Source organism: Ambystoma mexicanum, chromosome 10 (genome assembly GCF_040938575.1).
Source record: "Ambystoma mexicanum isolate Mex_15411 chromosome 10, UKY_AmexF1_1, whole genome shotgun sequence".
NCBI lineage: Eukaryota > Metazoa > Chordata > Amphibia > Caudata > Ambystomatidae > Ambystoma > Ambystoma mexicanum.
In genome coordinates, this window is record NC_090932.1 from 1,710,502,653 (window position 1) to 1,710,515,515 (window position 12,863).

The 12,863-nt window shown below is 44.6% G+C and overlaps 1 long non-coding RNA gene across 1 annotated transcript in view; it reads right to left on the minus strand.

Annotated features, from left to right (window-relative positions):
• LOC138492759 (uncharacterized) overlaps positions 1 to 12,863 on the minus strand; it is a 450,582-nt gene that overhangs the window by 23,825 nt on the left and 413,894 nt on the right. The window lies entirely within an intron of this gene.

Below are 12,863 nucleotides of genomic sequence, written 5' to 3' on the forward strand. Positions count from 1 at the left end.
TGCGGGCCCGGGCCCCAGAAAGCCTTCTGGATTATGCAGAGGGTCTTAAACTTGATCCCTGCAGCCACTGGAAGCCAGTGGAGGGATTTCAGTGCCAGAGACATGCAGTCCCTGGACTCGAGGCCAAGGATAAGTCTTGCGGTTCTGTTCTGGATGAGTTGTAGGGGATGGAGAGGAGAAGTAGGAAGATTGAGAAAGAGGCTGTCAAAATAGTCCAGCCTAGAGAGAACCAGGGCTCTTGAGGGGGTGAGCCAAGAAATGTTAAACAGACAGGAGTCCTCTTTTAGTATCTTTCTGCCAGTTTCCATGTCCATTTTTAAATGGCTGTCACTTAGTGTCTGTAAGTCTGTGATGATCCTTGTATTGCAGTCAGTGCCTGTCTCTAAGTGTCTGTCTGTAACAGGTTGTGCATGTATCCATGCCCAGACACCAGTGGCTTCCCCCAAGTGCCAGCTAGGGGATGTTTGTAACTATCCATGTCCATGTGTCAGCGGCCGTCTCTGGGTGTCTCTCTGTAACAGGTTGTGCCTGTAACAAACAAACTAACGGATTAATAACTAACAATGAATACGAAATCGGCCACCTCGATTAGATAGGACCATTAAAGGGCAGCAGTAGTTTGATTTCTATTTTAACCTTAAGTAAACAAAAATGAATAGGCAGAAGAACTCAGGACAGGGATTGGTATGCAAATACAAGTATTGCCTGCAAAGAGCTCTCTGTAAATGCAGCACGGTGAGACTGAGTATTTTTATTAATGTTCCAAACAGACCTATTATTTCTACGGATGAATGCTTTAAACAGGCAGAGAGCTAGACGGATCCACATCAGAATAAACCCACAAATAGCGAAAGTTAACAGTGCAATAATGTCAGTACACTTTTCTTTTCATAGCTGGCTCGCAACCAGGATAATTGAGACTTGTCTCCAACATGACCCAAATGCGTGTTTCAACTGTATTTTGAATTTTTCTTTTCTCATTTTTCTCAGCACTAGAAATACAACATCTGGGAATTAACTACGTATATAATGACACTATCTGAGGATAATTAAATAGATAATCATCAAACAGCCAAACTAGCCACCTAAACCCCTCTTGAACCGTCTCACTTAAGACGGGGAAACACGTGTCGGAAAGGGATGGGCATGACAAATCTATTTGGATACAACAGAGAGTAATTGTAAAAAATGTAAGTGGTTTACCTAGATTTGTTTTTTTGTTTTTTGTGCATAAACATGCACTAAGTAATGTTAACTGTTTGAATGACATCAATTCAATGATTATCCAAGAAACAGAATAGCAGAAATTAAAAAGTGCTGGAATACAAGGAGAACAGTATCTGAGTGATCTATACCAATGTAATGACTTAAAAGCGAGCGCAAGAACTACACGGTTCAACAGTATTGTTTTTCTGTGCCTGTATCCATGCCCAGTCATCAGTGGCTGTCTCTGAGTGTCTGCAAGGGGATGTTTGTGATTATCCATGTCTGTGTGTCAGCGGCTGTCTCAGAGTGTCTGTCTGTAACAGGTTGTGCATGTATCCATGCCCAGTCATCAGTGGCCGTCTCCGAGCATTTGTAAGGGGATGTTTGTAACTATCCATGGATATGAAATGGAAATTGACGGATGTTCTTGGAGCGTTTATTGTGAAATAAAAGCACATTATAAATTGGTGTTTCCTATAAAAATAGAGTTTTCTATTCCGATTTGGGACGCGCTGTGCTGTGAGAGGAGTTGTGTGTTGATATTCCAGGTTCTGCGTCAACTAAGGTCAAGAGGTAGGTGATGAATGGGCGCATTTGGCTATGATACACACTAACGTCATGAAAATAGGCAGAGAATATCACTAGGAATAGTGGTGTCAGCTTCAGGGGCAGGGGATATGATTTAGTGCAGTGATGGCAGTTCTCCTTAGGGCAATGCGGCAACGGATAAGATTAGCACAAGATGGCCGCGCCCTGCTGCCTTATTTCGCATGTGTAAAAGTGAGGAAAACTAAGGTAAGGTGCATAGGAAATGTTTTACAATCGATCAACGTATGGTTAAAACTACATGTCCGAACGCTCGGGACAATAATATTTTTGAGCGCACTATTCCTTTAAGATCTAACAACACCAATCTCTTAAAAACAGTACGCTGTAAAACAACTAAAGCCCTCAAGGGAGCCTTTAATATAGCAGCTCCACGAGCTTGGAATGCCCTGCCGTTAGATCTCAGGAACACAGAGTCTACACACATGTTCAAAAAGAAACTGAAAACTCACTTATTCTGCTTGTGTGACTTAATCTCTCGACCTCTCTATCCATGAATCCGTATTCTAATCTTCCTTCCTTTTCATGTGTGTTTTGCATTGCCTTTAGGTTGTCGCCCTTAAGCTCTCGGGTAACAGGTGCATGATAGTAATGCATAGTAAAGTAAAGACATTGAAGAAGCGACCAACGCAGACCTGTGTTGTGACCTGGTGAAGAACGCAATACTAATCGGAGAGTGGAATTCGTTTTTACAGAACAACCACGGCCAAGGACTTCTTAGCAGCGATATTCACAGTCCGCCATGAGCTGTCCATTACGGGCGATAGACTGATACTGAGAGGGGCACACGTACCACTCAGCCTGCAAGACAGGATTGTCATTCTCACACATGAAGGACACAAGGGCATTGTCAGGACCAAAGCCTGAATACGGAATAGAATGTAGTTCTCCCAACTGAACAAAAGGGTGGGGAACATCATATCGTTGTGTCTCCCATTCCAGATGAAAAGTGCACCTTGAAGGCCAGAACCCATCCGGTCGGCCCCAAGGGGCACATCACGATGGGAAGCAATAAGCATTGATTTCTGCTCAGTAGAAGAAGGAACGTACATCTTAGTAGCCATTGATGACTATTCCTGCAAACCAGAAGTGGAGATAATACAGTCAACAGCGGCAGAAGCAGTGCTACCAGGATATGTTTGCCACACATGGGCTACCCCAATGTATAAGAAGCGACAACGGCCCACCTTTCCAAGGAAACAAACAGGAGAAAAACCTAGACAACCTTCACATCCACCATCACCACATCACCCCCTGGTCGCCCCACGCAAACGGGGACGCTGAGCGTTTTCATGGGAGCAATCCATAAGATACTACGAATAGCAAATGTTTGAGCTGTATCGTTTCCTGTGGAACTACAGATTGACATTGCACGCCTCAACCACACCCCCCCAGCCATTCTGATGTACGGCACAATATTGAACTCATCAATAACACGCCATCACAGCAAATGTGTAAAAGGCCTTGATTGACACCAAACACATGCTAAAAGAGTCAAGACCAATGAACAGATGAGTGCCAAATGACGAGCTGAAAAGGTACTGGTCCTGCAGAAGACTATGAAGTCAAAGCTGGCAAGCCCGTTTGGAACAATGGAACTCCCTTCCACCGGCACGGAGGGCTGACATATCCTATCGGATCTTCCGACGAGCTCTCAAAACATGGTTGTTCTCTTAAAAATATGCAGCGTATACAAGACCCAACCAGAAGATTACGGCGTGGAAAGTAGCTACGTAGTGATCTGCATGTCATTGCTATTTTTTGCCTGTAATTACTGTAGCTACTATCTCTATTCATGTAACTGGTTTCTGTAACAGCACCCTGATGCCTACGGGTTTGGTGCGCTTCACAAATGAAAAAATGATTAAATAATAAATACATCCTTCTCAGGTTATTCTCTTATTCTCTACTTTCTTTCTGAATTTGACTTTTTTAACTTCACCTAGACGAGTATGAATGCTCCCATAAAGATTCTCATCCACTTCTCAAGCTTTCATTTTTATACTTTCATTATCTTGACTGGGGCGAGTAGGAGTAGCCCCACAATGATTCTCATCCACTTCTCTGACTTTCAATATTATATTCTCATTATCTTGGCTGGGACGAGTAGGAGTAGCCCCACAATGATTCTCATCCACTTCTCTGACTTTCAATATTATATTCTCATTATCTTGGCTGGGGCGAGTAGGAGTAGCCCCACAATGATTCTCATCCACTTCTCTGACTTTCAATATTATATTCTCATTACCTTGGCTGGGGCGAGTATCAGTAGCCCCACAATGATTCTCATCCGCTTCTCCAACTTTCAATATTATATTCTCATTATCTTGGCTGGGAGAAGTAGGAGTAGTCCCATAGTGATTCTCATCCGCTTCCCTGACTTTAAATATTATATTCTCAGTATCTTGACTGGGACCCCCCTCTGCCCACTTTTCTCCTTTTCACCAGACTCACCCAAAGAAGTCGAAAACATCATCAGAGGCCTAAAACCATCAAGATGCCAAGGTGATCTCTGTCCTGCCACAATCATTCAGGAAGGTGCCAAGGTCTTGGCCCCCTTCATTGCTACCCTGATCAACTCCTTGGTCAACACTAGCTCAGTCCCCAACAACCTCAAGGAGGCCTGGGTCATGCCTCTTTTAAAAAAAACGAATCTAGACCCGAATATACCCACTAACTATAGGCATATCACCACTGTCCCCTACCTCTTAAACATACTAGATAGAGTGGCCGATCTACAAATCCAGAAACATTTGGAGGACAACAAGTTACTTGGCCTCAGACAATCAGGGTTTAGGCCAAGACACAGCACAGAAAGAGCCATCTTGGACCTCAAAATCCAAATAGATGAGGCCAAGGATAACGGTAACCTGGCTATTCTCCTGCTGTTAGACCTATTGGCAGCATTTGATCTTGTCAATCATCAGACCCTCACTGATCACCTGAAGACAGCAGCTGCCGTCTCTAGCAACCCTTTAACTGGATACAGTAATTTCTATCTAAACGAGCCACTAGCTTCTTCGGTCCATCAGCCTCAGCCGCCCCAATCCCCATCTATTGCGTCGTCCCGCAAGGGTCTTGCGTCTCGCAGACGCTTTACAACATCTTCACAAAGCTTCTCTTTGACCATCTTGACAACTCGGGTGTCACATACACGAATTACGCGATGGCACCCAAGTACTCATTACGCTGACAGGGTGCTATGAAGAGGACTCTAAAATGATTAATGACATATATTTGGAGATCCAGGCTTGGATGGTAGACCACAGTCTGTGTCTCAATGATGAGAAGACTGAGATGCTGATCATCGGATCCCAAATACGCCCAAAGAAATTAGACCTGCGATACTCTTCCTTCGACATCAATGGAAATCTGATTAAAGTTGCCAAGGAAATCAAAACCTTGGGAATCTACTTAGACTCCACCCTCTCACTCAAGAAGCAAGTGAGTGCCACTGCCTCCATTACTGCCTACACCAACTAGCTGATTAATGCTTGCAAATCATTTCTATCACCTAACAGCTGCATTACGCTAGCCAGGGCCCTAGTAATCTCCAAGATCGATTACTGCAACACCCTCTTTCTAGGCTCTTCTGAACGTAACCTCAACAGACTCCAGGTCTTACAAAACAACTCCCTGAGATCTGCATTGAGCATCCCCAGATCCAACCATATCACCAGCTTCAGACAGGATGCCCATTGGCTCCCAGTGCGTGATAGAATTTCCCTCAGCACACTAGTCATTACCCACAAATGTCTGACAAATTCTACCCCTAATAATAATAATAATAATAATAATTTAGCATTTATATAGCGCTATAAACCCTCAGGCATCCAAGCGCTGCTTATTATTACCCACAGTGTGTGGTGCTCATTTATCAACCTCAGAAGGATGAAAGGCTGAGTTTGGCGCTGCCGGGATTCGAACCTGCATCAGCAGGCTCTGCACGGATGTCAAAGTGAGCGCTCTACTCACTGTGCTATCAACCCTAAGCACCTCTCAAACAAATCTCCAAATACCAATAAGCCAGACCTACTAGAGCTCTGTACTCACATTGCCTCACTATCCCGAGATTCAAACTAAAAAGAGCTGGAGGAGCGAGTTTCCCTGTACTGGCTGCCAAATCTTGAATGCCCTCCCACTCACCATCAGAATGGAACCCTCTTTCTGGGCCTTCAGAGCTAAAGTAAAGAGTTGGCTCTTCGATAAGAAACACTAACGGACGGCCAACTTGCGCTGCTAAAACGTACGCACCTTGCTAAATTCCTCTGTGTTTTTATATGGAACTCTTCTGTTGCCAAAATTGTATCCTCCGGCGAATCGTCTACAGGCCTATTTGTATTTTTTCTCCTCAATTTCGACCATACTGTAACATCTGGTCGACCAGCACTTTTTGTTTGTTGTAATCCCTGTATTCCTGTAACATTCTCTTAAGTTCTGGCGCCCAGTAACCCGAGGGTTTGGTGCACGTTACAAACAAATAAACTAAACTGGGTTTTTTTCTGGTCTGGGTTGGTTCTCTTCTTCTCCTGTCCGGCTTCCTTTATTCCTTCAATGCGTCGTACTCCATATGGTCATTCCGGATAGCCATCCGGTATTTCAGATACCGGGACGTTAAGCGGTTCCATCCGCATAGTGGTTGTGGCGTAGTTTCGGATACCGCCTATCCACCGCGGGATCCTCGTGGTCACGCCACCACTCTTCATTTCTCTCTCTGTCCAACTTACAGGGCACGTTGTGTCCAGCTCTCGAGTTTCGGTACGCAAGCAGTTTTGTAACGCTGTCTGCCAGCTGTGGCCTCTCTTTACGTTTGACCATCCTCCTCGTCTCAGTTAAATGGAATTTTTCATATAAAGTGACACTCACGGTTTCTTGTTGACAAGTACACATACTTGTTCTTTCTTCATACAAGTTTTTGCAGGGTATGCATAAAGAGATCACAGCATCCATTCCCAGAGTCAGACCATCACCCTGGGGACTGACAGATGCATAGTTGATAAGACTTTACCATCTAAGATGGAAAACCATTGCAAACAGACATACCACTGCTACTGCTTCCTCACCCTTATCCAGCCTGACATTGAGAGCGCCATCAATATACAGACAGACCTACTGTCAGGAAAAGGGTCTGGGGCAAGCCTAGGCAACAGTATTGTAAGAAATAGGGACAAAACTACGATTCGCAGCATGCTTAGAGGCGAAATGGTAGTCCACGTATTTGCGCTAAGAGACAGCTGGAGTTCATTAATGGTGTATTTAGCCGTTGACCGCCCGTGCACAGGTGCTGATAATTAATGTTGTGCAGCACGGGCGGCTACGACGGCGTGTGTGAGGAACGCAGGATGGCGAGCGAGTGATTTAAGTCCACGAAGGCGGACGAAGGCTTCCAGCAACCACGGCAGAGAGGGAGAGTGTCTGGCCCGAGCATGTGTAGCTTTGCGGGTTAACCTGGAAGGTAACGCGAGCTTCGCGTAAGCTCTCCCCATAGCTCCCGGGCCGCAGCGGTGAAACCTCCTCCCTCTCAGACCGCTGCCTTCACTTCCATACGCGGCAGCTGCTCCACGGGGCGGCGGCGTCTTCACAGCGGCATACCAGAACGTCCGAGTGTACTTGTGAGGCACCCGGACTCGAAGATAAGTACACTGATACATGTTTTGTTTATTTGGCGAGAATTATGTTTACTTGATATGTTAAAAGACTGGAGGAGTTACGGGCACGACCACAGGTTGTGGGTAGCTTAATCTCTATGGGAAGTATGAGGCAATACTTACCGCAGAGACACTTCTACTGAGAGATAAAGGGCAAGACTGTTCCTTCCGATTCATAAGGGAAATCTTGGGTTATGTTCATTGCTTTTTGTTCGCTCATGTTCAATGTCAGCCCATGGGGCCATGTGTCTGTTGACTTCATGTAAGGGAGTTTCCCTTGTATGTGCCATGCATTTTGTATCGCTCTTGTCTGCTATGTGTTTGCTACATGTTATACTAACACGGTCAGAATTATGGTCATGGTATACGGTAATTAAGAACCCTAATATTCCACTCAGGAGGCAAGTAGACAGGGAGTATCAAGCAGGAAGTACTAGGTTATTTTTGGGTCAGGATTAAGTAATTGTATTGAGTTGCATGTTTTCTGTTCCCTATCTTTCCTTTGTCATTCCACCCCTTTTCCCTAACTCCGTCTTCCCCCCATTGGCTGCCACGTGGTTATCTGTGTATTTCAATTCAGACGCCCGTGCCAACCACGGTGGGAGGGTCGATCTATTCAGCTTCTGTGGTTCAGGAGAGAGGGTTGAAACCCTTCATCCCTTATTAGATTTGACAGAATTATCAGCCCCCGATTTAGGGGTATTTAAACCACCCAAGCCAAATGGATTCGAATCCTCCTTCGTTAGCAGAAGTGCTAACGACATTACAAGCCATTCAAGCAGAATTAGCACATGCCAGACAGGAGTCTAACACTATTAAGGCTCAAGTTCAGGGATTAGTGGCTCAGAGTACTGCCTTGGAGGGGGCGGGAACGTCCACGGGGGGTGTCACAGGAAGAACCTCTACTGTTGTAGTACAAGCACCCAGTAGTGTGCCATTAGCATCACCAGAAATATTTGCGGGAGATCCGAGGAAGTATATGACCTTTTTGACGCAATGTAGGTTACACTTTTTGTGTAAACCCTCTGCATTCGAAACTATACAAGCTAGGACAGCGTTTGTGATATCTTATCTAACGGGGGATGCAGCAGCATGGGCCATGCCATTGGTACAAAAGGATGACCCATTGCTATACAATTGGGATCAGTTTTTGACAGAATTTGGACGATTATTTGATCGAAGAGAAGTCTCATTAGCTCAGGATAGGGAATTTCTAGCCTTAAAACAAGGGTCACGTGATTTAGTATCCTATGTTACGCAATTCAATCGGTTGGTAATAGAGACAGATTGGCCAGAGAATAAACAGACAGTACTGTTTTATCAGGGACTCAGGGAGGAATTGAAAGATGCGATGGCCCAGGTGGAACCTCAACCGAGTTCCTGTACGGCGATGATTGATCTAGCTTTGAGGTTAGACCATCGTATGAATGAAAGGAAAGGTGACAAGAAGAAACCGCAAATGGTACCTTTTGTAAGATTGGACAAGGGTAGGGGAGGAAAGAGTAGTGATGGAGAGCCCATGCAAATTTGGGGGCGTAAGGGGACCCTTGTCAGCAACCGAGAAAGAACAGCGCAAGGCGAATAACTTATGTTTGTACTGTGGACAACCCGGCCATTACATAAGAACATGCCCTAATACGCCAAAAAAGGTCGGGAGGAGTGATGGGAGCAAGGTGGAGGCGGGAAAAGGATTGGGCCGGCCTTAGTGGGAACTCAAGGGTCAGGCCCCAGTTTGAGGAAGTTCCCAAGTTGGGCAGCCAATACGATGGATCACAAGAATTCTCATGTGTATCTGTTGGTAACATTATTTTTTGCATGCACAAAACAAATGGTGTCAGCTATGGAGGATTCAGGTGCGACAGGAAATTTTATTGATATTGGTTTGGCACGGAAGTAGGGATTACCATTAAGAGATAAAGCACAGGTGGAAGGTGTACAGTCGGTGGATGGTTCTCCCTTAATTTCTGGTCCCATTTATCAACAAACACAACCAATTCAGATGAGATGTGAATCAGGACATGTGGAAGAGATTGTGTTGGATTTGATTGCAGCACCGCACTTTGGTATTATTTTGGGTATGCCATGGTTGATCTTACACAACCCTCGTATTGATTGGGTCACAAGAAAGGTATCATTTACTGGGGCAGAGTGTGAAGAACATTTGAAGGAAGGGGTAGGACCGGCTCTATTTCTGGCGGATCAGATAGGTGACTCACAAGTGGTGGGGGCTGTGGGGATTGGCATTCCTAGGCAGTATGTGGATTTCGCAGAAGTGTTTGACAAAAGGGGAGCTGAGAGGTTACCTCCACATCGCTCTTATGACTGTGTGATTGAATTAGAGGCTGGAGCTAAGTTACCATGCAGTCGTATTTATGCACTAACTGAAAAAGAAAATCAACATTTGAAGGAGTATTTGGATGAGATGTTACAAAAAGGGTTCATTAGACATTCTACTTCACCAGTGTCATCTCCTTTGTTTTTTGTGCCAAAAAAAGAGGGTACACTTAGAACCTGTATTGACTATAGAGCATTGAACAAGGTAACGATAGAAAACAGGTATCCTTTGCCTTTAATTTCAGTTCTGTTGGATCAGGTAAAATCAGCAGTGATTTATACTAAATTGGGCTTGAGAGGAGCATATCATTTGATTCGAGTAAAGAGTCGGAGATGAGTGGAAGACGACCTTCAGAACTAAATTTGGATTATTCGAATATTTAGTTATACCATTTGGCTTGTGTAATGCACTTGCCGCATTTCAATATTTTATGCAAGAGGTATTGAGAGAGTTTTTGGACATATTCGTCATTGTATATATTGATGATATTTTGATTTATTCTGCCTCAGAAGAACAACACATTGAGCATGTGCGTTTGGTGTTAAAGAAGCTACAGGAGCATGAATTATGTTTGAAGTTGGAAAAATGTGAATTCCACACTACTAAGGTGGAATTTCTCGGGTTCATACTCACTCCCACAGGTATAGTAATGCACAAAAAGAAGGTACAGGCAGTCATTGACTGGCCAGTGCCTCAATGTATCAAAGACATTCAGTCCTTTTTGGGATTTGCTAACTTTTACAGGAGATTCATTTCGAATTTTTCACAGTGTTACGCCAATAACTAAGCTGTTAAGAAAGTCTTCTGGGTTTAGTTGGGACCAAGAAGCAGAGAAAGCATTTGTCACACTAAAAGTGGTCTTTACCTCTGCTCCTGTGTTGAGACACACAAATCCTGAAAAACCTTTTCAAGTAGAAACTGATGCCTCAAATATAGCGGTGGGAGCAGTGTTGTCTCAAAAAGATGGCGAAGGGAGGTGGCATCCTGTGGCCTTCTATTCTCAGAAACTCACGAGTTGTGAGCAGAATTACTCCATTACGGACAAGGAATTATTGGCTATACGGGCAGCATTTCTGGAGTGGAGACAGTGGGCCTCATTACGACCCAGGCGGTAAGGGGTTTACGGCAGCGTAAACAGCGCCGACCCTTACCGCCTGATTCCGAGGTCCCTTAGCGCCATGGAGGATTTAACACCTGCTTTTAGCAGGTGTTAAAATCCATGGCACCAAGGGACCTTGTTGTTAATTACGCCACCGTAATTTACGGTGGCCTAATTAACGCCTTCCCCACTCCCATTATGCCCTATGGGGCAAAAATGGGAATGGGGAAGGGTAAATGGGGATTGGGGACTTACCGCCCCGCCAACCTCGGAATGGGGCGGTAAGTCCGCCAACCACCATGGCGTAAACGTAGTTTACGCCATGGTGGTAAAGGTACGACCCAGGCGGTAACTTACCGCCTGGGTCGTAATGAGGCCCAGTATCTTCTGGGAGCCAGACATCAAGTGGTAGTAGTAACTGACCATAAGAATCTTCAGTACTTCAAGACCGCACACACTTTAAGCCCCAGACAGTTGCGGTGGTCACAATATTTCAATGAATTTGACTTTCTGGTAACTTTCAGACCAGGGAAGAAAAATGGCAAGGCTGATGCACTATCCAGGCAGCAAAACTTGGAAAATGTGGTGACAGAGGTGAAGACTATTCTTCCAGTGGAAAGGGTGGTGGGAGCAATAACGAATAGTCTGTTAAGACAGGTGAAAAAAGAAATGAAGAAAAACATGAATGCGGCATTGGGCACTAAGGATCCTTTGGAGACAGTTAAAGAAGGTCTTCCGTACTATGCAGGAAAGTTATATTTACCTACTCAGGATTTACAAAATAAAGCACTGCATTGGTGTCATAACTCTCCTTTGGCAGGGCACGCGGGAAGAAAAAAGACAAGCAATGTTGACTAGGTACTTTTGGTGGCCAACTTTAAGACAGGATACCCTTGATTATGTTAAGAAATGTGAAACATGCACACGGTGTAAGGCAGATCATGTACGGAAGGCAGGACTGTTGCAACCCTTGCCTACCCCTGAGAAGGTGTGGACTCATATTTCTATGGACTTCATAACTGACTTGCCTCCTGATAAGCATTATGACACAATTTGGGTGGTAGTGGATTATTTGTCCAAACAAGCTCATTTTGTGCCTTGTCAAGGTATTCCTGGTGCAGGGAAACTGGCAGAATTGTTCCTACAGAACATTGTTCGGTTGCATGGTTTGCCATAAAGCATTGTGTCGGACAGGGGCCCACAGTTTACCTCTAAGTTTTGGCGTGCTTTTTGTGCAATGCTGGGTATTGAGTGCGCATTATCTACAAGTTATCATCCACAGACTGATGGACAAACAGAGCGTTTCAATCAGACTTTGGAGCAATATTTACAATGTTATTTGCATGATGGTACGGAATCATGGGTATATGGGATGTCACCTAATGAATGTTTGTATGGACAAGAACTGAACATGTTACCAGAACAGTTGCCGTCAGTAGCAAACTTTCCAGCATTACAGGAGAGGAAAGAATATCTTTTGGCCCCAAGACAAAAGGCTAGAGTAAAGTTTGAGCAAGCCAAGAAGGATTATAAGACACAGGCAGATAAAGGGAGACGGGTAGCTCCTAATTATCAAGTTGGAGACAAAGTATGGTTGTCCACACGTAATTTACCATTGGCAGGATATCGTAAATTTGCTCCCAGATTCATTGGTCCATATGAAGTGATAACATGTATATCACCAATGGCTGTCAAATTAAAGTTGCCTGAAACATTAAAAATACATCCTGTATTTCATGTGTCTCTTCTTAAACCCGCAGTTCCGGGAACACGAGTACAGAGACCGCCAGCTATCACTAAAGAAGGACAAACGGAGTATGAAGTCAAGAAGATATTGGATTCAAGGCGCAGACAGCAGAACTTGTGGTACTTAATTTAATGGGCTGGTTACGGAGTGGAGGATTGTTCTTGGGAACCGGCCAGTTCTGTGCATGCACCCAGATTGGTAAGACAGTTCCATTTATGTCAC